The sequence below is a fragment of the Paroedura picta genome, chromosome 1 (genome assembly GCF_049243985.1).
Source record: "Paroedura picta isolate Pp20150507F chromosome 1, Ppicta_v3.0, whole genome shotgun sequence".
In the NCBI taxonomy this organism is placed as follows: domain Eukaryota; kingdom Metazoa; phylum Chordata; class Lepidosauria; order Squamata; family Gekkonidae; genus Paroedura; species Paroedura picta.
This window is the reverse complement of record NC_135369.1, coordinates 15,677,001-15,703,541: the sequence shown is the minus strand read 5'-3', so window position 1 is coordinate 15,703,541 and position 26,541 is coordinate 15,677,001. Positions and strand designations below refer to the sequence as shown.

Below are 26,541 nucleotides of genomic sequence, written 5' to 3'. Positions count from 1 at the left end.
CTCATGGGAATTGTAGTCCATGGACATCTGGAGGGCCGCAGTTTGACTACCGTAATACAAAGATACCTGCAAAACATTTCTGTTTATTACATTGTAGAAAAATTTGCTGCTAGTGCCTTAGCAATAAAATTCTTGAGTTGTTGCTGCCAAGTTCCCCTTTATTGAAATAAAGTGCTGTCTCTCCTGGGAATCTTCTGTTGTTGCCGTCGCTGGGTGTTGGCACACGAGGCAAGCAGCCCCATTTGAGTATCTAGTCTAGCTCTCTTAATCACAATGCCACGCTGCTCTCAGGAAAAAGATGCATCCTCTTCTCTCCTTGGAGAGATGATTCCTAAAAAATATTGGGGGAAATATTGAATGCTGAAGAACATCAGAAGAGCCCTGCTGGATCAGACCAATAGTCCTTGTAGCCCAGCATCCTGTCTCATAGAATAGAATCATAGAGAATCGTAGAGCTGGAAGGGACCTCCTGGGTCATCTAGTCCAACCCCCTGCACTATGCAGGGCACTCACATCCCTATCGCTCATCCACTGTAACCTGCCACCCCCTTGAGCCTTCACAGAATCAGCCTCTCCGTCAGATGGCTATCCAGCCTCTGTTTAAAAATCTCCAAAGATGGAGAATCCACCACCTCCCGAGGAAGCCTGTTCCACTGAGAAACTGCTCTAACTGCTCTAACATAGTGGCCAACTAGTTCCTCTGGAAGGCCAACAACTGACCATAGAAGCCAAGACATCTGGAATCAGAGGATTGGTCCCTCTGAATATGGAGGTTCCCTTTAGTCATCATGGCTAGCTGCCAATAATACACTTATCCATCATGAATCTATCTAATCCCCTTTTAAAGCTGTCTGTGTCCGTGGCCATTCCTACATCCTCAGGAAGCGAATGCCACATTTTAATCCCTCACAGTGTCTGACCTGAATCTACTGTCCATCTACTATTTCATGGGATGCCCTCAATTTTCAGTATTTCACGCGAGGGAGAAAATTTTGTCAACTCGCCCCATTGCTTGTATAATTTTATAACGGATAATGCCACAGTCACGGGCCTCTTGTGACGCAGAGTGGTAAGGCAGCAGACATGCAGTCTGAAAGCTCCACCCATGAGGCTGGGAGTTCGATCCCAGCAGCCGGCTCAAGGTTGACTCAGCCTTCCATCCTTCCGAGGTCGGTAAAATGAGTACCCAGCTTGCTGGGGGGTAAACGGTAATGACTGGGGAAGGCACTGGCAAACCACCCCGTATTGAGTCTGCCATGAAAACGCTGGAGGGCGTCACCCCAAGGGTCAGACATGACCCGGTGCTTGCACAGGGGATACCTTTACCTTTTTAATGCTACAGTCTAACACTATCGGTATAAAGGATACATAAAAATGGAGACCAATTATGGGCAGCGGTTTACTGGGGATATCTGCCAGAAAACGTAGTGTGTCTCAGGCAATGCGGGGTTTGCAGAGTGTGTGACCACCCAATCCTAGAATGAGTTCTTTATCTTCAAAATCAAACTAGAGATACCTTGTAAATGGCAGGAACTGCGATCTGAGTAGCCAACTGGTGAAAACCAGGTGGAAAACAGTTTGTTGATCCACAGGTCTACAATTCCGCTATATTGTGGTTTTGGAGTCTCCATTTTGGAGTCATGGTTTATCTAACATGATTTATAACAAATAAGAAAAATTCAGAGCTCCCCCATTTGAAAAAATAACACACAAACGAATCCTTCCAGTTCTCATTTGAGGAATCTCTGTGTGATCTCTTCTTTATTTTATAGTCCCATTGGTGAATTCTGTACTCTCAGAACTCAATATTTTGGGACTTAAACTTTTTGCCAAGGACTGGTAGTGTCTTCTGTTGTGTCTGTAGACCTGCCAAGGACTGAGCCAGAGGTCCAAGTCATGATCACAGAATCATAGAATCATAAAATCCTAAAGTTGGAAGGGATCTCATGGGTCATCTAGTCCAACCCCCTGCACTATGCAGGACACTCACAACCCTATCGCTCATCCCCTGTCACCTGCCACCCCTTGAGCCTTCACAGAATCAGCCTTTCCGCCAGATGGCTCTCCAGCCTCTGTTTAAAAATCTCCAAAGACGGAGAACCCACCACCTCCCGAGGAAGCCTGTTCCACTGAGGAACCGCTCTGACTGTCAGGAACTTCTTCCGGATGTTTAGACGGAATGTCTTTTGAATTAATTTCAATTTCAATTTTGAATTAATTCCAATTTCAGATCGTACATCTGCACGGCGCGGCTAGATCCCAACTGCAGGATCCAGTCAGTTTAAAGTGAAACTGACCAATAGCATGCACTGTCAGGAAGATCCAGTTATCTGTGTGTGTCTATAAGTTGGGGATTTCGGGGGAGGGGGTTTGGTTCAGTTTTGACTCTTGGTGCAACATGTTGCTTCATGGGGGGTCACAATAAGGAGCGGGTTGAACTCCCAGTGGTCCTGGCTTCCTTCGAACCTGTGGATTCAACACCCACTTGGGGATAACAGACCTGGATGTACACAAGAACCTCCCTGCCAAAAAAAGGGTTTTTTTCCCCTGGTGCCCACAGTATCCATTGGCAACAAGAACTGCGAAATGTACGAAATGATTAAACACATTTGACTAAAGATGATAGGAGTGGAACACAAAGAAGAAGAAGAGGTGGTTTTTACACCCCACTTTTCAGTACCTAAAGAAGCCTCAGTGGCTTGCAGTGGTATTCCCTTCCTCTCCCCACAACAGACCCCCTGTGAGGTAGGTGGGGCTGAGAGAGCTCTGAGAGATCTGTGAATGACTCGAGGTCAGCCAGCTGGCTGCATCTGGAGGAGGAGTGAGGAATCAAACTGGTTCTCCAGATTAGAGGCCACCGCTCTTAGCCACTACACCAGGGGTAGTCAAACTGCGGCCCTCCAGATGTCCATGGACTACAATTCCCAGGAGCCCTTGCCAGCATTCGCCAGCGAATGCTGGCAAGGGCTCCTGGGAATTGTAGTCCATGGACATCTGGAGGGCCGCAGTTTGACTACCCCTGCACTACACCATACAGAAATAGCCACAATCGGAACAAAACTGGGGAGTTCTAGAGTGGTCCCATTACACAGCGGAGGGTAAACCTAAGAACTTAAGAGAAGTCATGTTGGATCAGGCCAATGACCCATCCAATCTAATCTAACACTCTGTGTTGCACACTGACCAAACCCCAGGTGCTTTTAGGAGGTTCACCAGCCGAGCAAGAACTCCATAAGTTCTCCCACTGCCACCCCCAGGCCCCCAAACTGCTGAGCATCCCTGCCCCAGACAGAGCCTGTGGTTCTAGGAGAGTGGTTCTCAACCTTCCTAATGCCGCGACCCTTTGATACAGTTCCTCCTGTTGTGGTGACCCCCAGCCATAAAACTATGCAAGGGTTCTTCTACAGAAATTAAACCGAAACTGACCAATGACGTGAAGATCCATTGTTCACTATTGGATATACACTGTTTTTTTTTCCAGGGTTTCTCAGTTCAGTTCTGCCTCTTGTCCCACCATGCTGATCTCACTCTTTTCCGCTGCTCCAGACAGACAAACGCTCTACCTCGATCTACCCCGCAAGGCTGTTGTGTGGATGGAATGGAAGAGGAGTGATGTTGGCCACTTTGGGACCCCCTTGGAGGGAAGGGATGCTCGCCCTGCCGTGACCCCTGTGAAAGGGTTGTTTGACCCCCAAAGGGGTCCCGACCCCCAGGCTGAGAACCACTGATCTAGATCTTGCGGCAAAGAGCCACTGACAGACCACTTCTCCAGATGTTTCTCCAGTCCCTTCATTAAGATGTCTGTGCAGGTCGCTGCCACCACTTCCCATGCCAGCGAATTCAATGAGTTAATTACTCTCCGGGTGTAGAAGCATTGGCACATTTTGATACACCTCAGCTTCGCGTCGTTTTAAAGGGGTGGCGACTTCACCCGCAAATGTCTGCGGCCTCTGCGTTCTTCAATAGACAGCGGGTGTTGTGTTGATCTCGGTCGCTTCTGCCTAATTAAAAGAGCTCCTGCAATTCACAGGTTTGCGTACTTGCACAACAAGAAGGATCTCATTTCCTCCCCTTTTCATCTCCTATTATTTACAGCCCATGTGGGAACGACTCAGACTCCCTCTTGCTGTGACTGACGAGCACTGTACTATTGCCAGAGGTATCTGCTGTGGAATACTTTGGGGTCTACATCAGCCGTTTCCCACCTTTTGAGTGTGGAGGTGTGCTGAGATAATTTTCAGGCTTCCGGGTTCCAGGAAGGGATGTCCGCTGGCCACACCTCCCTGCCACGCCCCCTGGAAGTGAGAGGAGACCGGCCCAGCAAAGGTTGAAATGGCCGGGGTCCCTCCCCTTCCTACCCCCTCCAGGCCCATCATTGGCTGGGAGAAGCCATTTTGGATCTGGCCAATGGCCCATCCAATCCAGTGCTCTGTATCAGGGGTAGTCAACCTGTGGTCCTCCAGATGCCCATGGACTACAATTCCCACGAGCCCCTGCCAGCATTTGCTGGCAGGGGCTCATGGGAATTGTAGTCCATGGGCATCTGGAGGACCACAGGTTGACTACGCCTGCTCTGTATCACCCAGTGGTCAAAACCCAGGGGCCATCAGGAGGCCCACCAGCGCGACCAGAACTCCAGAAGCCCTCCCACTGTGCCCCCTCCCCCAAGCACCAAGTATACAGAGCATCTCTGCCTCTCCATCTTGACTTTTCCTGGTTCCTGAGGCCTTCCTGTGACTTCCTGCAGCCACTGAACACCCGGGTGAATGGCTAGATTCCAAGCGGCCAGAAACCAGCGTGAGGTTGTTCCTGAATCCTCGAATAACCTTTAGATTGCCCCATCCACTTAATTAGGTCAATATTTGCTAATGACCTAGATAAAAAATAATGTTTCTCGGCCTGCACCATGCTTCCAGCTGCAATTTAGAAATACTAACTTGAAACACTCAGCTGTAAGATGAATTGAGGGTAGCGTCATCTCCCCAAGAGCCGTTTCTGTCTGGATCATAATTTGAGCTAAGGACGGACTCCCTATCTCCCTGTATTAGCATCTCAGAAAAGCTACATTTCCTAGGAATCAGGGCATCTGGGATACCAGTAATCCAGAGCTCAAGAAACCGAGCAAAGAGACCTCTTAGAGTTATCAACCCCCAGGTGATGGCTAAACATTGCCTGGGCTTACAAAGACCTCCAGGCTACAAAGATTTCCAGTTCCCCTGGAGAAAATGGCCACCTTGGAAGGTGGACTCTGGCATCATACCCCACTGAAGTCCCTCCCCTCCCCAAACTCCACCCTCCTTAGACTCCACCCCCAAAGTCTCCAAGTATTTCCCAACCTGAAGCTGGTAACCCTACTTCAGAACGAGGCCACCAGTGGAATCTCCCATTTTGCCGCTGCTCCAGCAGGTGAGGCCGTATCTGTGAGAAATCATGTTCAGAAATTACAATATGCTCAAAAGGATGTCACCAAGAATGCAAAGAGAAATACAAACATATTCCCTCTTTTCAAAAATTGGATGAGGAAACACTGGCTCCCATTTTGCAAGGAGTCAGGTAGAATTCAAACTGTGGATCCTGCCCTATTTTTGTTAAATATCAGGACCTCCAGCTCCCATTGCTTAGGACAGGGGCAGTCAACCTGTGGTCCTCCAGATGTTCATGGACTATAATTCCCATGAGCCCCTGCCAGCGTTTGCTGGCAGGGGCTCGTGGGAATTGTAGTCCATGAACATCTGGAGGACCACAGGTTGACTGCCCGTGGCTTAGGACATCAGTAAGGACCCATAGGCTGGAACTACAGGGCTGAGCTTTAGAATGGTGTAGAAGGGCCAGAGAATCTGACTATGAAGCTATCCGTTTGTTTTGTTTTATTTAAGGGTTTTAAGGGGTTTTATAGTGTAATTTCGTTTTATCTGTAAACCACAATGAGACGGTACTCCCGAGAGTGGCAATATAGAAATATATATGAATGAATGAATGAATGAATGAATGAATGAATGAATGAATGAATGAATGGATGGATGGATGGATGGATGGATGGATGGATGGATGGGTGGGTGGGTGGGTGGGTGGGTGGATGGATGGGTGGATGGATGGATGGGTGAATGGGTGGGTGGGTGGGTGGGTGGATGGATGGAACAAAAACTGCTGCTCCTGTTTCCGGCTCCATATAAATTAATGGGCACTTCAGCTCCATGCACTCCTATGGAGAAATGAGAAAGGGGCAGAAAAGTGGGGAGCAGTCTATGCCTGCACCTGCATCCCAGACCTTCTTGGTCCAAGGACCTGAAGTAGGACATTAGAAGAAGTGACCTTGGAGATAGTTAACTGTTCCCCCTTTATTGAGATGGAGAATTGTAAACTGGAACTGGAAAAGCGTCATCAGGATTTTATCGTAGAGCTTTGCTGTTAACATACCTTGTCCAAATAACGTTTGTTATGGCCTCTGGCCAGGGAAAATGAACCAGAGTCATTATTTTCCTTCTTGAGGTGTGGCGTGTGTTCCCCTACTTCAGTATCACCACTCCCCTGAGATCATTTATTAGCAAATACCAATTAGCAATTAAAGGAAGGAAGGCGCAAACAACAGAATGGGCCAGCTGAAGTCAAGGCTTCACATGGATAGTGGCCAAGCCGCCTGGGAATTGTCTAGCTACCCGAGTTACAGACCACCGCAAAAACACAGCTAGATTTCCCGTTGACTTTAACAGCACCAATGGAGCCAGTTCGTCAAATCGATTTGGAGAGCTCGAATCGGGCCTAACTCAAGTTGATTCAACAAAGCAGCAATTCGGATTATTCGAGTTTTGTCAAATCCCCTCCAGTCAAATGGATTCAAGTTAGAAAAAACTTGTGTGTGTGTGTGTGAGAGAGAGAGAAACAGACAGACAGAGAGACAGAGACAGAGACAAAGAGAGACAGAGACAGAGACAGAGACAGAGACAGAGACAGAGACAGAGACAGAGACAGAGACAGAGACAGAGACAGAGACAGAGACAGAGACAGACAGAGACAGACAGAGACGGAGTTGAACCTCAAGTGCCAGTCTGAGGCTGTGTTTTTCTCTCACATTAATTTACTCATTTTCGAGTTGCAGGAAAACAGATGGGCACAGCTGGGTCACACTGGGGGTTATACTGCTTTGGCAGGAGATGGACCTATCTTTGGAAATTCAGTCAAGAGATCTTGATCTCTCTGTTTGATGGCTGGGCATTGCTTTTGGAGATTTATTCAGTGTTCTTAGGGATGCCCTGTATTCTTGGTACTTGGGGGCAGCAGACTTCTGGAGTTCTGGTGGACCTCTTGATGGCACCTGGGTGCTGGCCACCGTATGACAAAGTGTTGTACTAGATGGGCTGATGACCTGATCTAACATGGCTTCTCTTACATTCTTATGTCCAAGGCACTGATGCTGTGTGTTCTTAGTGCTCGGTGGGCAACAGTAGGATGATTCCTGGAGTTCTGGCCCCACTGGTGGACCTCTTAATTGCTCCTAGGTTTCCACCAATAGGCTCAACTGGATGGGCCATTGGCCTGATCCAACATGAGTTTTCTTATGTTCTCTTATGTTTTAGGTGTTTGAGGGACAACCTCGGGAGTGCTTGTGGAGTGCTGGCTCTGCTGGTGCACCTCCTGGTGGCACCTCAATTTTGGGCTGTGCGACTTGATCCAACATGGCTTCTCTTCCATTTGGTGATGTCCCACAAACGATGCCTATCCTATCCTTCCAGAAATTAGAGGCATTTCATGCAGTCATAAGACTGGCCAGGTTGCAATGTTTCTTATGTGACCCAGAACATACAAACAGCCCTGTTGGATCAGAATCATAGGATCATAGAGTTGGAAGGTACCTCCAGGGTCATCTAGTCCAATCCCCTGGAGAATGCAGGAAATACACAACTAAAGACCAACAGACCATCTTCTTGAACCTAAGAGTTTCACACCATGCCCAACCAGTTGCCCTGGAGGGCCGACCAAGAGGGCACAGAGGTCAAGACCTTCTTCTGACGTTGCCTCCCAGCTTGCTTCGGCTTCAGATGTGTTTGTCGTCCAGACCCAACTGCAGTCAGTTCATTAGCAAACAGTTTAACACAGCACCCCTTGGGCTTCCCTGTTACAAACCAGTTGGAATGTAATGATAAATGGCTTGTTTCCTTCTGAGGCCTTGTCTGCTGACAGGTTTATTATGTTTCATGATCATTTGTCTTACTCCTGGTTCGTTAGGCCCCCTGTTCCAATGGTATTTAATCAACCAAAGACCAAATGCTAGCTTCACCCCAGGTGGTATCCAGCCTGGGGTAGTTCCTAAAATGGGACTCACTGATAATTATTCTTTTCTACCCCTCTCAGCTCAACGCTGCATTTTGGAAGAGCTCTGCCCCTCCCAATGAAGGACGTACCTCTTGAAACAGAGGAGAATCTGGTACAGACCCGACCAAGCCAGTGGAGTACAATGCTATGGAGTCCCACCCTCCCAAGCAGCCCTTTTCCCCAGGGGAACTGATCTCTGTCACCTGGAGATGAGCTATAATTTTGGGGGATCCCCAGGTCTACCTGGGGACTGGCATCCCTACTTGGTAGGGATTGGCCTCCCCCTGTCCCCTCTGATTTAACATTCCATCCAATCACAAGACTCAGAGGCTGCCTGGTAAATATAGGCTTGTTACAAGGGACCTATCTGGAGCCTGGCAGAGTTGGCCCTGGCTAGCACTCGGAAAGTCATTACTACAAAACAACACGTTTTCAAATTTTACGGTGTCGTCCAGAGCGGAGTTTACACCCATCTCCATTAGAGCTGTCAGCCCCTTGCTGGAGGTGTGGGACAAACAGGAGGGAGGCCCAGGCTGCATGTGATGACATCACTTCTGTATCGGGACTGACATCATCATGCTGGTGACATCACGGCAATGCTCTGATATTTGGGCAAAATCTCTATGGTAGAAGGAGGAGAAAAGCTGTTTTTTTTTTCTACCCTGCTTTTTACTACACAAAGAAGTCTCCAAGCAGTTTGCAGTTATCTACTTTTCTTTTCCTCACAACAGATACCCTGTGAGGTAAGTGAGTCTAGGAAAGCTCTGTAAGAACTGTGCCTGGCCTAAGGTCACCCAGCTGGAAGCCATTTTGACCATACAGTTTTTGCCCTCATTCCAGAGCGTCACCATGACGGTGCAAAGTGTTGATGTCACTTCCTGTTCAAGCCGGAAGTGACATCGCTTCATCTCCAGCCTCCATCGTGTCCCTCCCCCCCCCCCCCATCTACATCCACTGAAATCAGCTGGGTTAGAATTTGCTCCCTCTACTTAGGAAGAAGAAGAAACAAAACGGTGTAGGAGGAAAAGAATCTTTGCTGCGGGATTGTTCCTTAACTGGAAGTATTTAGACCAGGGTATATTTAGATTGTCCCTTTTCTGTCTTATGGAAGCAAATGGTAAGCAGCACTCCCCTTATACCCCACGGAACAATTGAATGATATTGTGTGAAATACACCGAACATTTTCTCCAGTCCAAAAAACAACAGCAAAAAACTGATGATTACCCAAAAAAAAAAGAAGATGAAGAAGCTAACAATAATTCCTTTTGGATTTGTTCATTAAAAAAAAAATACTTCCAACGCTATTCAAGTGGCACCAATTAAGATGTTTCTTTGTAAAACACACCATTGTTTGTCCCCCTTCGAGTCATACCCAGGTAAATGTTCGAAGGGAATCTCTGATGAAATTTGCTCTAAGGGTCCTCTTGGGTCATCTTTATCCATTAGCAACACGGCACCAATCAGTTGCACACAGATTGTGCAATAATAGACAATTGTCTTTGGCCATCCTAGGCACTGTGCTTTTGCAGCCCATCAAAAGAAATGATAAGCCTCTTCTTGGCCCAGGTATAATTAGACGGCAACTTCTGCCAAGAATTCAAGATGCTGGAAGCCCTGGGAATTGCTACGTTTTCAAATAAGAAAAGGAAATAAGGGAGGATGTTGATTCAGATCCAGGTCTGCAAAATGGCAGGGTCCTCTCCTAATGGTGACTCTGCTTTTAAAACGCTCCTGCTAACCCATAGCTCCTGCTAACCTCTCTTTTGTTTTAGGGTATATAAGTGGCAAAACTTCCAGATCACATAATTAGAGCTGGAAGGGAACTCCAGGATCATCTAGACCAACCCCCTGCAGAATGCAGGAAATTTCACAACTACAACCTGCCCATCCATAGGAGGGTTGAATAAAGTCTCAACTGTGCAGAGGTGCCAATAAATATCCTGGGTCTATACTGTGATGGACAGAATTCACTGTCACTGCGTATTCTTTCTTTCTTTCTTTCTTTCTTTCTTTCTTTCTTTCTTTCTTTCTTTCTTTCTTTATTTATTTATTTATTTATTTATTTATTTATTTATTTATTTATTTATTTATTGTTGTATTTCTATACCGCCGCTCCCGGAGACTGGCTTGCAGAGGTTCACACCAGTATCAATAAAATTCCCCCCAAACAGTAAAACAATATAAAAATTCAAATAGAAAAATTCAAATACAAATATGCGTACAGGATACCATTTAAAAAATTGTTCCCCATAGCATATTATATTTATTGCCCACTGCTATCAGCAAAGCTGTCTCACGGGGGGTTACACAATATTAAAACCCCACATAAAATACATAAAATATCATTATTCCCCCTGTTAAAAATATATAGAAGTGCATGGCCATTAATCAAAGTGGCTATTAATTTATATGGAGCCGGAAACAGGAGCAGCAATTTCTGTTTGTTTGTTTCATTCATTCATTCATTCATTCATTCATTCATTCATTCTTGGATGCTTTAGGATGCTTAGGGCTGATCCTGCATTGAGCAGGGGGTTGGACTCGATGGCCTGTATGGCCCCTTCCAACTCTCATTCATTCATTCATTCATTCATTCATTCATTCATTCATTCATTCATTCATTCATTCATATATATTTCTATAATGCCACTCTTGGGAGTACCATCTCATTGTTGCTTACAGATAAAACGATGAAATTACAGTATAAAACCCCCTTATACAAATCAAAACAAAGATTCTCTGGCCCTTCTACACCTTTCTAAAGCTCGGGAGCCCATCATGGAGCGGGCTAGCACGGCGCCATCTTCAGTCATCTCTCGGGAATAATCTTTACCTTTCTGTAAACCTTTCCCGGACCGAAGGAAAGCCTCTCTGTGTGGACACTGTGCATATGTGTGATATGTACGTGCTGGCAGGGGCTTATGGAAATTGTAGTACATAGACAACTGGAGAGCCACAGTTTACCCCCTCTGGAATAGACCATCTAGGGCAGGGGTAGTCAAACTGCGGCCCCCCAGATATCCATGGACTACAATTCCCAGAAGCCCCTGCCAGCATTCGCTACAAAGCAACAAGCATTCGCTGGCAGGGGCTCCTGGGAATTGTAGTCCATGGACACCTGGAGGGCCGCAGTTTGACTACCCCTGATCTAGGGCAAAGATTCTCAATGGGAGCCATATAGGCCCCTGGGGACCATGGCCCATTTGAAGGGGGCCACATCCTGGTCATATGGGGTTATGGGGGGTTTATATGTATTGTAACCAGCCTCGAGTCTGTGGAGAGTGGCAGACTAGAAATCCAACAAATAAATAAACAAAACAGTAAGAAGGGGAGCCGGAAGGTTTTATGGGGGACCCTGGAAACTGAACCAGTGAAATACCTCCTGTTTGTTACGTAGGGTGTTACGATTAACTACAAATTCGATGTTTATCAAGGAAAAGGGAAAGAAATCATGTTATCCATTCCTTGGTGTATGCTTGAATTAATGCATTCAAGAAACAAATGGTCAAATTTCTAGGAATCTGTCTTGTGTCTCTACAAGACAAGGTATATTGAATATAGCTGACTCACTCTTAGTTTAGGCCTTTTTCAGCCTAGCTCACTGTGCAAGCAGCCAGCTGATCACAGGGAGCCCTTGAACCTGGGAAGAGCTCCTAAAAGGGCCATGGCCAAAAAGGGGTTGAGAAGGGCTGCTCTAGGGGACCAGGGTCTGGGGAAGAGGCAGGGCCAAGCCCATCCCATTTAAGGCAGTTCCCTCAACAAGGTGGTAAGGAAGCAATGGATCCAAGAGAGAAAAAGAAGAGCTGTTTTTTTTTGCAGTCCACTTTTCATTACCCAAAGGATCCCCAAAGTGACTTAGAAACACCTTTCCCTTCCTCTCCCCACAACAGACCATGTGAGGTAGCAGGGGCTGAGAGAGCTCTAAGGGAACTGCTCTGAGAGAACAGCTCTAAGAGAACCATGACTGGCCCAAGGTCACTGAACTGCCTGCATTTGGAGCAGAGTGGGGAATCATACCCCGTTCTGGAGATCTCCTGCTGGGACTCATCTCCAGACGTCAGGGATCATTTCCCCTGGAGCAAAAATGAGCAGTTCTGCAGAGTGGGCTGTATGGGATTATAATGCCCAAGGCATCTCCCCTCTGCACCTTCTTTAGTCCCCACCCGCAAGCTTCCAGGGATTTCACAACCTGGAATTACCCACCCCATATGCCTGGGAGTTGAAAAATGGAGCATACAGATACCACAAATGCAGTTGTCTTTCTGGAACAACAATCAAATCATACAAACGGAGAGATGAGGGGAACCGTGCAAAATCTGTGATGAAACGGACAGAAACATCGTAAATCTAGAACGGGAAGGGGAAGTCGGGGCAGGCAGCTAGAAAACCGTAGATAAGGTGTCCAAGTTCATGGAGCGGCAATCCTTTAACTTGTGAAAACGAACTGCAAGGAAAGTGAGAGAGAAATGAAAGATGTGAGTGAATGGGGGAGAAAAAACACCGGAATTTCTGTAAGGCTGTTGATTTGCAGCACATCTGTGGAAGAGACGGATGGCTGGTGATTTAGAATGTTAACAGAATAAATGGAAATAACAGGAAAAGGACTACGCAGGAAAAGCACCAGATGGGATTCCGATTCCCCCACTCCAAAGTCTACAAGTATTGGGGGGTTCTAAAGGCCAATGGGGATGGCAGTGAGGTTGCCAACCTCCAGGTGAGATCTGGAGATCTCCCAGAATTATAACTGATCTCCAGGTTATAAAGATCAGTTCCCCTGGAAAAAATGACTGCTGTAGATAGTGTATGACTTCCTCCGCTCCCAAACCTCACCCCCGCAGGCTCCACGCTCAGGTCTCCAAAAATATTCCAGCACAGAGTTGGGAACCCTAGCAGAGAAGGGTTCAATTTAAGTGCAGTTACTGATTTCCAGTCTTTAAAAAAAAAAAAAAAAAAGACTAGCCTAAAGATGTGTGAGAAAGAAACCTGAGAAATGTGAGGAAACCAACACCTTGTAAAAGATGGGAGAGTTATTTTAAAGCATGTTTTCAAACAGAGGAGAAAATGTAAGCAGTCTAGCCATGGGTGTTTGTTCATGTCCTTTTTGAAGTGAGGCCTTCAGTCCTGCACAGAGGACTCCAGGTGTGGTCTGACCAAGGGGGTATACAGAAGAAGAAGAAGAAGAAGAAGAAGAAGAAGAAGAAGAAGAAGAAGAAGAAGAAGAAGAAGAAGAAGAGTTGGTTCTTATATGCCGCTTTTCCCTACCCAAAGGAGGCTCAAAGCGGCTTACAGTCGCCTTCCCATTCCTCTGGGACTATGACATCTTGCAATTTTGATGTGATGCCTCTGTGGACACAGCCTGAGACTACGTTTGCCTTCTTTACATTGTCTACTTGTATTTAGCTTGGAAGAAGAAGAGTTGGTTCTTCTTATATACCGCTTTTCTCTACCCAAAGGAGTCTCAAAGTGGCTTACAGTCACCTTCCCTTTCCTCTCCCCACAACAGACACCCTGTGAGGTGGGTGAGGCTGAGAGAGCCCTGAGATTACTGCTCAGTCAAAACAGCATTATCAGTGCTGTGGCGAGCCCTAGTTGCATGTGGGGGAGCGCAGAATCGATCCCCGGCATGCCAGATTAGAAGTCCGCACTCCTAACCACTACACCAAACTGGCTGTTACAGTCCACAACTACCCCAAGATCTTGTTCACACACACTGCTACCCAGAAGTGTGTCCCCCATACAGTACACATGCTTCTTATTTGTGTGACCCACAGATAGAACTCTGCACTTCTCCTAACTGAATTGCATCTTTGTTGTCATTTGCCCAGGAGAAGATTGTGGGAATTTGGGTTTTGGCCCGGGTAACATTGTCAGTGTTTAGGAACGATATATTTCTCAATACGTTCGTGTGAAATTCTCACTAAGGTCACTGGATGCTACAATCTCTTGGAATAAAGAAGCTTTTGTGACTCTCAACTTTAACTTGTTAAGGAAAGGTTTATTGAACTGTTCAACAGAAAGGGTTAGAAATAAGGGCATAGCACTTGTTTCAGACTGTTGCTTCATATAATGCGTATAAATCGCAATACAAGTATGTCAATACGTGTCAATACAGACCTATGTGACTCTGTGGCCACTATTATATTATATTATATTATATTATATTATATTATATTATATTATATTATATTATATTATATTATATTATATTATATTATATTATATTATATTATATTATATTATATTATATTATATTATATTATATTATATTATTTAGATTTATATACTGCCCTCCCCGAAGGCTCATTATTATATATATATGGTTTAAATTCTCAATATTTATAAAATTGATAAAAATACTGAAGACTCAGAGGACTTGTCACTGATGAAAGAATCTCACTGAACGCGGATATTACCTGGATTACGTTTTGACAGAAGTCCTACAGAATAAAGAGATAAGGAAAACTACAAAAAAAGGACACTTTTCTTTCTTTTATGAATATATTTATTATATTGCCATTGGATAGGTCTGTTTCTCTCTGTTTGGTTGTTCTAAAAGAGCTGTGTTGTTCTGTGCTGGTATTTTTGCTTCCTTCTTTTTATCTGCCTCAATCTGGGCTAGAGCTATTTTCATTTTGAGGACTTCAGCCTCCCGACTTGAAATTCCCTCAGGAGTTGTTTCTTCTGCCTATGAATTTTCCTGTCACCCTGTGCCTTCTGCGTCTTATTTGCAGGTGGCGCCATCTCTGACAGGAATTGTCTTGCCAAAGTAACATTGTTCAGCTACTCTTTCATTACTGAGTATTATTTGATCCCACCGCTACCACCAAGTTGTGACGGTTTCCCTACTTAGGAGAGATATTTTTTTCAAAATATATTTGTGTGCAATTTTCACTCCTGTCACTGCATGCTATTGTCTCTGGGGAGAAGGGAACTTTCGTGACCCGCCACTTTAACTTGGTAATAAGAGAGTCATTAAAATGTTCAACATAAAGGTTTAGAAATCAGTTCATCAATCTTGGTGCAGGCTGTTACTTCATATAAGACATATAAAACACATGGTGTCCTTATTTCACTAAGAAGCATATATGAGTGTTCAGCTTCGACTGTCTGTTCTGTCAGGGATTGGCTCGCCTTAAGCTAGGCTTTCTCAACCAGGGCTTCTTGACGGCCTTGGAAGGGTTTCCAGAATGGGTGGGAGTTAATTAATTTTTTCATATTTTTAAAAATGTGTTAAATATTTATCAGGTGATATGACCATATATGGTCATGTCGACCTGCCGTCCCCTCCCAAAACGGCCAATCGTGGGCTGGAGGGGGTGGGAAGGGGAGGGGCCCCCCATGGATGTGTCCACAACTATCCTTCCCAACTTCTGTATGATTGCACCACTTCTGGGGTTTCTTGAAGCCTGAATAATGTGTCCGGGGTTTCTCAATGGTAAAAAAAAGTCGAGAAAGGCTGCCTTAAGCCCAGGAGACGCCTGCATTGCCTGTGAGCGCTGAGGCAGCTGCGGTTCCCCTGTCATTCTGAGACATGCAACCTTGTTTAACCCAGAGGATCTCTTACATCCTCTCTCTTCCACCAAACCACCTCAGACCTCTCTCCAATAGCATGTCTTTCTCTCTTTGGGCTGATCCTGCGTTGAGCAGGAGGTTGGACTAGATGGCCAACTCTGTGATTCTGTGAGCTCCCAACTCCTTCTCTCGCTAACTGCCCTTTGGAATTCTTCCCTTAGAATCAAAGAGTTGGACGGGACCTCCAGGGTCATCTAGTCCAACCCCCTGCACAATGCAGGAACTCACTAGCTGCCCACCCACAGGGACTCCAAGTGATCTCCCCACAACAAAAATCTCCAGAATCCAGCCTGGCCTGGAGGAAAGTCACCTACCACCCCACAGTAGCAATTCCCTGGATATCCCCCCTCCCCCAGGCCTCTCCCACCTTCTCCTTCAGGAGTGCCCCCTCCCACTAGGGATTACTAGGTCCTATGCATCTCCCTTTGGGCGCCTATCTGTTTGGGTGCATCACAGCCTGCTTCAAACCGCATGAATGGTCAAGGTGCCCACCCTTTGGGAAACATCCTGGCAGAGTGACGGGGGATCTGTAGGGTTGTGGCGTCCTTCCCATTAATCCTTAACGTCCTTTGCATTAATCCTGCTCTCAGGCACCCCCAGGAGGGGGAAAGAAATGGGTCAATACCTTATTGTTGATAATTCCTCTGCAGATGTAATCTCCTCACCAGAAATGAATGAATGTTTGCTGGCCAACACTGCAGCCTGAGAGACGGCATTTCAGGGATGGGCTAAAATGTCCCCTGGATTTGGGGATGATGATTCCAGGCTCACCAGATTAGAAATCGGCATTCTTAACTACTACACCACACTGGCTCTCAGTGATCCTACACTAAGGTGACCAGATTTTAACATTGGTAAAGCGGGACGCCATTGACCGGGGGGGTTCTTGATTAAAAATCTGGTCTACATGGAGCAACAAAAATGTTCATAGATTGCATAGAACGCAAAAATAGTATTGTAATACATATATTTTTTAAATTTCAGCATAAGTACAATTTGCTAGGTACCCCCAGATGTCCGTCCAAAAGTGGGACAATCTGGTCACCTTATCCTACACTGAGATGGCCTATACCAGGGGTAGTCAACCTGCGGTCCTCCAGATGTCCATGGACTACAATTCCCATGAGCCCCTGCCAGCGAATGCTGGCAGGAGCTCATGGGAATTGTAGTCCATGGACATCTGGAGGACCACAGGTTGACTACCACTGGCCTATACGGCCCCTTCCAGCTCTGTGATTCTAGGAACTTCCTTGTATTTTCAAATATTTTCCTCCTGTGTCCTGACTGGCTAAATTAGATACTTAACTTCCTGCTCCTTTGAGCACCCTTCCCACCCTTTTCCCTCATGAAGAACATTACAGTTAGACAGTTGGAACTCTCTCTCTCCTCTCTTAATCGCAAAGTTTGTTTCTCTTCCTCATAAAACCATTTTATTATTTGAATGCGACAGGAACTCTCTTGCATATTCAAACTCTGCCAATAGGGCCATGAATGCCTCTACAGCAGGAAGGAGAGAGAGACAGAGAGAGACAGAGACAGAGAGGTAGGATGAGTTTCCCCCCCATCATAACACTGTGCAAAGGCTGGGAACGTGCATTTGGGCCAGAATCAGGCATGGCCGCAAGGCAGGGGAAGTGGTTTGCAAGTTTTGTGAACTGCCACACTGAGACATGTTCAGAAAGATGCCCGGCACAAGGGAGAGGAGCTATGAGGGTGGAATCTACGGGAACAGCAATTTTATAAATATAAATATATATATTGAGGCTTATGCTGAGGAGGGATTAGAGAGGGTGACCCCTGCTGGTGCAAGGAGGGAACTTCCTGGTAGGAGGCCTAAATTTCACACCTGGTGTTTTTCCCTTTCTCTTTTCAAGAAGCATGGTAACATAAGTTTACATTCCAGAAAGTGTCTGATACCAATATCTTTTTTTTTTTTACATGGGGAAAGAATTGGCATAAGTCCTTATTACAAGTATGTAGCAGTGTAGCTAGGAAGCAGTGTTTGGGGAAAAATCCCTTGAAACTCTTTAAGAGGCCTTGATTCATAAGATATGTGCTTATGGGATGCCTCTGGGTGCTCTTTTATAAACATTTGTAAATATTTTGCAGTGTTGCGTATTCTTGGTTGTGAGATACTCGTCTGCTTTTTATACTTCTTGAATGGCTCTTAATACCTCCGGCGAAGAACTAAGCACTACTTGAAACGCATTGGGTGTTCAGACAATCAAAAATGCTCAGCTACTTACTGCGAAGTCTTGCAAGCTTTTTGTAGGAGAAAATCTTAGAATCATAGAATCATAGAGTTGGAAGGGACCTCATGGGTCATCTAGTCCAACCCCCTGCACTATGCATGACACGTCCCTATCATCCACTGTAACCTGCCACCCCCTTGAGCCTTCACAGAATCAGCCTCTCCGTCAGATGGCTATCCAGCCTCTGTTTAAACATTTCCAAAGATGGAGAACCCACCACCACCCGAGGAAGTCTGTTCCACCATCTTGTTGCTCCACCATGACCTATCCGGCAACTTTGATGCAGCTAGGGAACTGGAGGCCCCTTGGCCATCTCAGGATCCGATTCTGGACTGCTTCAGTCTGTTCCCCTTGGCTGATATGGACAGGACTCTGGCAGCTGTTCAGACCATCACACATCCCCTGGTTCCAAGTCTGTTTCCAGTTCTGAGTGCCACAATTCGAGAAGGATACTGACAAGTCGGAGCGTGTTCAGAGGATGGTGACTACAACAGTTATGGGGCTGGACTCCATGCCTTACAAGGAGACATTGAGAGAGTTGGGTATGTGTAGCTTGGAGAAGAGGAGGGCAAGGGGAGATAGGACAGGTGTATTTAACTATGTAAAAGGTAGACATGTTGAAGAGGGGGCCAACTTGTTCACTGCAGCTTTGGAGACAAGGACTCAGAGCAATGGTGTCATGTTCCATGGCAAATCTCCCCCCCCCAAAAAAGCAAACTCATAGTTTTGGCCACAAAGAAAAAACCTCAGTAGTTTATTCAGAAAAGTACAAACGGCATCACAAGACTCCTGCTATGCTAAAGATGAAAGCAATAGGGATCAAAAAGCAATTATAGAGGCAAATCCCGCCACCCTGATTGAGCACAATTCAATTTCACACAGGATAGTCCTTATCATCAAAGGGTAGTACAGTTTACAGCTAACTCCTCTAGACAGGAAGGAAACAGCCAAAACATCGGAAGGCCATGATAGAGGCCTGCCTGGCCCAGAGCGTGGGAACACAGAGGCAGGAGGGATGAGTGACCCAACCTCAGGACAAATCCTTGCAGGAGGTTCAGGGACTCAGGTCAGGCAAATGGCAGGAGCTGGCGGCTACCTGACAAATGGGTTCAAAGTACAGGAAAGGAGATTCCACTTAAATATCAGAAAGCCTTTTCTGGCAGGGAGGACTGTTCATATCTGGAAATGCTACCTCGGAGGATGGTGGAGTCTCCTTCACTGGAAGATTTTAGGAGGAGATTGGATGAGCATCTGTCAGGAGGATGTGATTTTTAAGTACCAGAGAAGGTGGGGGCTGGACTGGATGGCCCTGTGAGGTCTCTTCCAGTTCTGTGTGATTCGGATTCTGGTGCCATACAGCCTGGATTGCATTTTCTGAGAGCACAGCTGAATCATTTCAGTTGGCCCTGTGCATGTGGAAGGTCCTCCTTGTCTGCAGAATGGGCAGAATAGAAACCTAATAAATAAATTACTGAGTTCCAGTGGTCAGCACGAGATCCATTGTAATTGTGGTCCTTCAGAATTCTTTCCATTTGCCCCGGGGGTTCCAAAGTTCCAACTTTGCTAAGAGAATTCAAGTCTCACAGGCCACAGTGAAAGTTTCCAGCTGAAAAGTCAGACCTCCGTGCAGGGAAGGGAGCTATTTTAGAGCTGGAGATAAGCTAAGCCATTTGTGATTGCACTGGCCAGAGTTCAGAAGGTCACTCTTTTTTGTCAGCAGGAAACTGTCTGGAAGTTTGAAGGAGGGGGGTAGGGTACTATCTATTAATTGATCACTCACGGTCAATAAATAACAGGCAGCTAAGCTGGGAGGAGGAAGGGTGCTAAGGAGTCCCTCGGGCACTCGCTCAAGTTGCAAAATGTACAGAACAGAGTTGACAATGGGGCAAGTGAATCTTCACTCAGTTCACACTGAAAACAATAGGACCCCATCTTGAAATCTGGGCTGTTCAGGCCACAAATATTCAGAGCACTTTGGAGGGTGGGGGAATAAAGCCAGAGATGGAAACCATCGCCCCCCCCCCCCAAATTATGTGCCACACATGAGCTCTTCCTTGTATGTTCCGAGGCTGCAGGAGTCATAGACTCAGGGAATCGGTCGGAAGGGACAAGATAGGCCATCCAGTCCAACTGCAAGATCAGCCTAGAGCTAGCTTAGTGTAGTGGTTAATGGCAGCAGCTACTAATCTGGGGGACCGGCTTGGTGTAGTGGTTAGGAGTGCGGACTTCTAATCTGGTAAATCGGGTTTGATTCCACGCTCCCCCACACGCAGCCACCTGGGTGACCTTGGGCTCGCCATGGCACTGATAAAGCTGTTCTGACTGAGCAGAAATATCAGGGCTCTCTCAGCCTCCCCTCCCTCACAGGGTGTTTGTTGTGGAGAGAGGAAAGGGAAGGCAGTTGTAAGCCGCTTTGAGACTTCGGGTAGAGAAAAGTGGCATATAAGAACTGTCTTCTTCTTCAGTAATATCAGGGCTCTCTCAGCCTCCCCTCCATCACAGGGTGTCTGTTGTGGGGAGAGGAAAGGGAGGAAAGGGAAGGCGAATATAAGCTTCTTTGAGATTCCTTTGGGTAGAGAAAAGCGGAATATAAGAATATAACCAACTCTTCTTTTTCTTAGGCTAATCACAGTTCTCTCAGAGCTGTTCTCACAGAGGAGTTCTATGAAAAGCTCTCTCATACTCCTTTGCCTCACTGGGTATCTGTTGTGGGAAAAGGAAGGGGAAAATGCTTGTAAACCGCTTTGAGCCTCCTTCGGGTAGCGAAAAGCAGGATATAATAACCAACTCTTCTTCCTCTTCAGAGGTTTTTGAAGAGTGACTAAGCAAATTCACAGAAACAGACTAGGGGCCCAATTAGTTGGGATAGATAAACTGAACCTCCATGTTCAAGGGCAGTGCACCAGTTTCTGGGGACCCGGAGCTAAAGGCTTTGGCATGGCTTTTGGGCCTTCTGGGGACCTTGCAGGAAACTGCCTGCTAGAGTAGATGGGCCACCCTTCTTACACAGCACCCATTCCCCCTTTTATCCTTCCTCCCCACCACAGCCTGAGGAATGCCGTCAGTCAAGTGGGTGCTTATCATGCAGAGATAAATGCACAAGATGCCTGCCAGCCAACCGAAAAGGTTGCGGTTTTACTGTTACGTTTTACGACAAATAAATGGCATGATTGTGATCACTCTCTGCTGATAGTTTTATGATCCTTTCATGACCCTACCCATGCCGCTTTGCATAATGCTATCGATAAAAAAAAGGAGGGAAATATTGAATTGGCCAGAAAACAGCTGCTCCCTGGGAGCTTTCTTCTCCACGGAACTTGGTTCAGGAATCCATTTTTGAAGGACTCAGTAGTTCGAACCTCCTCGGGAGCAGACTCTTGCGAAGGGAGACTGGGATGACAGGAGCTCTGGCTGAGAGCTACAGCATCTGATGGCATGCAGAAGGTCCCTGGTTCAATCCACAGCAGATCCAGTTAAAAAGAAGACAGGTTGGTTTTTATATGCCACTTTTCTCTACCCAAAGTGGTTTACATTTGCCTTCCCTTCCTCTCCGCACAACAGATACCCTGTGAGGGAGATGAGGCTGAGAGAGCCCTGAGATTACTGAATAAGAAGAAGAGTTGGTTCTTATATGCCGCTTTTCTCTACCCAAAGGAGTCTCAGAGCGGCTTACATTCGCCTTTCCTTTCCTCTCCCTACAACGGACACCCTGTGAGGGAGGTGGGTCTGAGAGGGCCCTGATATTACTGAAGAAGAAGAAGATGAAAAAGAAGAAGAAGAAGAAAAAGAAGAAGAAGAAGAAGAGTTGGTTCTTATATGCTGCTTTTCTCTACCCAAAGGAGTCTCAAAGTGGCTTACAATCTCCTTCCCTTTCCTCTCCCCACAACAGACACCTTGTGAGGTGGGTGAGGCTGAGAAAGCCCTAATAACACTGCTCAGTGAGAACAGCTTTATCAGTGCTGTGGCGAGCCCAAGGTCACCTAGCTGGCTGCATGTAGGGGTGTGTGGAATTAGACCCGATTTGCCAGATTAGAAGTCTGCACTCCTAACCACTACACCAAACTGGATCAAGTGATATGAAAGACCTCCACCTGAGACCCTGAAGTGCTTCTCCCAGGCAGATTAAGGGCTGTGGCTCAGAGGTAGGGCATCTGCTTGGCATGCAGGAGGCCCCAGGTTCAATCCCTGGCAACTCCAGGTACAGGGATCAGGTAGTTGGTGCTGTGAAATGTTATTCTCTCTCCTTCTCCTTGCCAGCTTCTTGGGCAGGAATCCCCTGAAAGTGGGTGGGACCAAGTGGGGCTCTTGCCCAGCAAGGCAAGATCTGTTTGGCTGCGCAGATTCAATTAATATTCTTTGAGATTAAAATAATAGTGCCACTCTAGTGGGTTTTTTAATTCACCCTCCCCACTCTTTCTCCGTGTGTTTTTTGTCACGATCCTCTTCTCCCCTGGACTTGGCCTTCCTCTCTGTCTGTGGCTCCATCTCCTGAGGCCGCCATTTTCTGGTTGGCCAGGCCTCCTTGGGCATCTGTTTTGTGGTTGCACCCTCCCTCCTGTGACTGAATCCCAAAGGTGCATGGAGGCTCAGAGAGACTGGGACCCAGTTCTTGAGGTGCTTAGTTGGATTGAGGGGATGAGAGAAGAAGTCCCATGATAGACAGACAAATGAAACACTGACAGATCACCAGACCCAAACGGTATACATCCAAGATTTCTGAAAGAACTCATCTGTAAACCGCTCCGCGGGAGTGGTATTAATAAAGCCATAAGGCTTAGGTGGGAGGAGAAAAGGGCAGGGCCCCTCCAAATTGGCCCCTAGGCTCTTCCCAGATGCGCCGGCCCTGCTCGGGGGGAGGGAGGGGGCGGGGGCGGAGGCTTGCCCGCTCCTTTACCCACCCCGAAACTTAGGTGGGAGGGGGGCGAGGAGAAAGGCTTCGGGGCAGGCAAAAGAAGAAGAAGAAGAGTTGGTTCTTATATGCCGCTTTTCCCTACCCGAAGGAGGCTCAAAGCGGCTTACAGTCGCCTTCCCATTCCTCTCCCCACAACAGACACCCTGTGAGGGAGGTGAGGCTGAGAGAGCCCTGAGATTACTGAAGAAGAAGAAGAGTTGGTTCTTATATGCCGCTTTTCCCTACCCGAAGGAGGCTCAAAGCGGCTTACAGTCGCCTTCCCATTCCTCTCCCCACAACAGACACCCTGTGAGGTGGGTGAGGCTGAGAGAGCCCTGATATCACTGCCCGGTCAGAACAGTTTTATCAGTGCCGTAACCAGCCCAAGGTCACCCAGCTGGCTGCATGTGGGGGAGCACAGAATCGAACCTGGCATGCCAGATTAGAAGGCTGCACTCCTAACCACTACACCAAACTGGCTCTCACCAGAGCAGGCCCAATTAGCTGGGATAATGACAAATGTCTCTGACAAAGCCCATCCTAGCACCCATTGCATTCCAACTTGCAATGGGCTTTGTTTCTAGTAGAACCAAAGAATCATAGAGTTGGAAGGGACCTCCTGGGTCATCTAGTCCAACCCCCTGCACCATGCAGGACACTCACATCCCTATCGCTCATCCACTGTCACCTGCCACCCCCTTGAGCCTTCACAGAATCAGCCTCTCCGTCAGATGGCTCTCCAGCCTCTGTTTAAAATGGGAACCTGCAGCATTCCTGACAAAAATATGCCAAAATGGTTCCAAGGGAGATCTGGGAAATCACAGGCCGTTCAGTCAAACATCGATACCGAGTAAGTTGGTGGAATCCGTTATTAAAGATGAAACGAGTGAGTACATGGATGAACAAAAGCGGCTGAGGGAGAACCAGCAAGGATTCGGCCAGCAAAGATCTTGCCTCACTAACCTTTCCGAGTTCTTTGAGGGGGTGAACAAACATGTGGAGAAGGACACAGAGAAGTTCCTCATCAAAGGCTCCTCAATAAACTCAGCAGTCACGGGAGAAGAGGACAAGTCCTCTGGTGGATTAAAAGCTGCCTAATTAACAGGAGACAGAGAGTGAACATGGCCGGGCAGTTTTCAGAGTGGAAGATGGGAAGCCATGGGGCACCGCAGGGCTCAGAACTAGGTCAGCTGCTTTTGGACACGTTCATTAATGATTTGGAGTTGGGAGTGCGCATTGAAGTGGCTTAGTTGGTGGTTGTCATGCCCACGGCACCGCCAGTGCTACAGCCAGAGACGGCGGCTGCACCTGTGCCACCATCCCTGCTGCCACCACTCGGCTGAGGATGAAGTGGGACTGAGTGGGGAGGCTTCAGCAGGTGATCAGCACAATCTGAGCCTTGGCTGGGATGCACAGCCGGATCCCGGCCAGGTGGACGCCTTTCCCGTTGCACTAGCCGCATCCTCACGGGCAGCAGCACCCCAAGTCAGCCCAAACAGTTTAACGGCACACCGGAGACAATGCCGGTGGGGCAACTTGACCCAAGGGATATAGGGCCCAGGTGAGGTTGATCCGACGAACCGGGATGGAGTCCCCAGGTGGAACTGTTTAGCTTGTTTGGACAGGTGTCAGGAACCAGGCTGAGCCATGCCTGCAGAGTCTGTGATAAGGACACATCCGAGATCCAACAGTCAGTTGAAATCCAAAGAGAGCTTCATTGAACAGAGTCCACAGAATGCTAAAGCAAGCCAAGATCTTCCTAAGCAAAGATCTTGATAATAACAAAGAGCAATAGGCAAGGGAGACACAGCATGCCCTTGTGGGTGCAACCTGTGCGTTGAGCCTTCCGGTCGCCTGGACTCCGGTTTCTGTCCTAGCCTTGCTCCAGCAAAGCTCTGCTCGACTGACTCCCAGTTTCTTGACTCCTGGCTCTCGGTTCTCGGACTACGATTTTGGTATTTGGACTCTGAGTCCCTGTTTTGGAACTCTGCTACTCTGGTTTTTTTATCTTGGTTTGCTATATGACTTCTCCCCTCGGCTACTCCTGGGCCCATTCCCCATACGCTAGATAATGTGCTTTCAATGCACATCCGAAGTAGATTTTCCTGTTCTGCACAGGAAAATCCAGCTGCAAAAACACACTGAAAGCTAGGGCAGCACAATGGTTGACACTAAGCTGTTCAGGGCAATGAAAACCAGGGAGGACTGCGAGGGAACTGTCATGGCTGGGCGTCAATGTGGCCAATGAAGTTCCAGGTGGGCAAGTGCAAAGTAATGCACGTTGAAGCCAGTAATCCTAAATATTTGTTGATAGGGTCCAAACGGTTGGCAGAGTTTGAATGGGCAGGGAGAGCAGAGCACCGGACTTCATGAAAGAATAAAATCATAGAATCATAGAATCATAGAGTTGGAAGGGGCCACACAGGCCATCTAATCCAACCCCCTGCTCAACGCAGGATCAGCCCAAAGCATCCTACAGCATCCAAGAAAAGTGTGTATCCAACCTTTGCTTGAAGACTGCCAGTGAGGGGGAGCTCACCACCTCCTGAGGCAGCCTATTCCATTGCTGAACTACTCTGTGAAAATGTTTTCCTGATATCTAGCCTATATCGTTGTACTTGAAGTTTAAACCCATTATTGCATGTCCTCTCCTCTGCAGCCAGCAGAAACAGCATCCTGCCCTCCTCCAAGTGACAACCTTTCAAATATTTAAAGAGGGCTATCATGTCCCCTCTCAACCTCCTTTTCTCCAGGCTGAACATTCCCAAGTCCCTCAACCTATCTTCGTAATTTTCTTTGGAAGAGAAACAACTATGTATAAAAAAAGGAGAGGAGAGACTTAACTCTCCAGTTAGCTGCAACCGTTCTGTTCGACTGCCGTCCTGGAGGCAAGCCAGGAGGAAGTGTGCTCAGACAAGCAGTAAGTCTCTTTTTAAGCCAATTGGAGGAGATCATTTGAAAATCATTAGGAAGTTCCTAATCTATGCTAAATATATAACTCCTCTGATGCCCCCTGCAGGACACCCTTTGTATTCTGCTCAGTTATGCACATGACAAATCTTGACTATTCTAGAACAGAGGGCTCCCCTAGGAAGATATGATGTCACTGGTTCTATCATCACTGTGACCATTTGTCGTACTCACTTGCCATCCTGGCTGGTAGCCTTCCGGGATAGGGACGGCTTAGCTATTTTACCGCCATCTGTACTGTACTGTATTGTGGATTTTTTCTGTAAGGATATGGGTATTTAATGGGGTTATATTTCGGGGTTTTATTGTATCGGACCGTTATGTAACCCGCCATGAGCCGGCGTGCCGAGAGTGGCAGGTAATAAATCAAATAATAAATAAAATAAAATAATAAAACCGGCAGTAACTGACCAGGCGAAATGACCGGCCTTGCTTATTGGATCCAAAAATCCCAACTATAAATACATGCTGATGGGAGTACCTGGCCAGGAGAGAGAACTTGGAGTCGTGATAGATCACTCACCGAAGATGTCAGCTCATTTTGC

At 46.9% G+C, this 26,541-nt stretch overlaps 1 long non-coding RNA gene across 3 annotated transcripts; it reads right to left on the bottom strand.

Annotated features, from left to right (window-relative positions):
* Positions 1–149: 149 nt before the first annotated feature.
* Positions 150–26,541, bottom strand: LOC143832096 (uncharacterized). 3 transcript variants are annotated; one of them, XR_013229096.1, is made up of 4 exons: positions 26,478–26,541; positions 12,555–12,755; positions 5,337–5,418; positions 150–331 (listed from the first exon to the last, which is right to left on the bottom strand). It is a non-coding gene; the product is annotated as an uncharacterized LOC143832096 (long non-coding RNA). The 3 variants fall into 3 exon arrangements; XR_013229113.1 differs by having other exon boundaries at positions 12,601–12,755; XR_013229104.1 differs by having other exon boundaries at positions 26,520–26,537.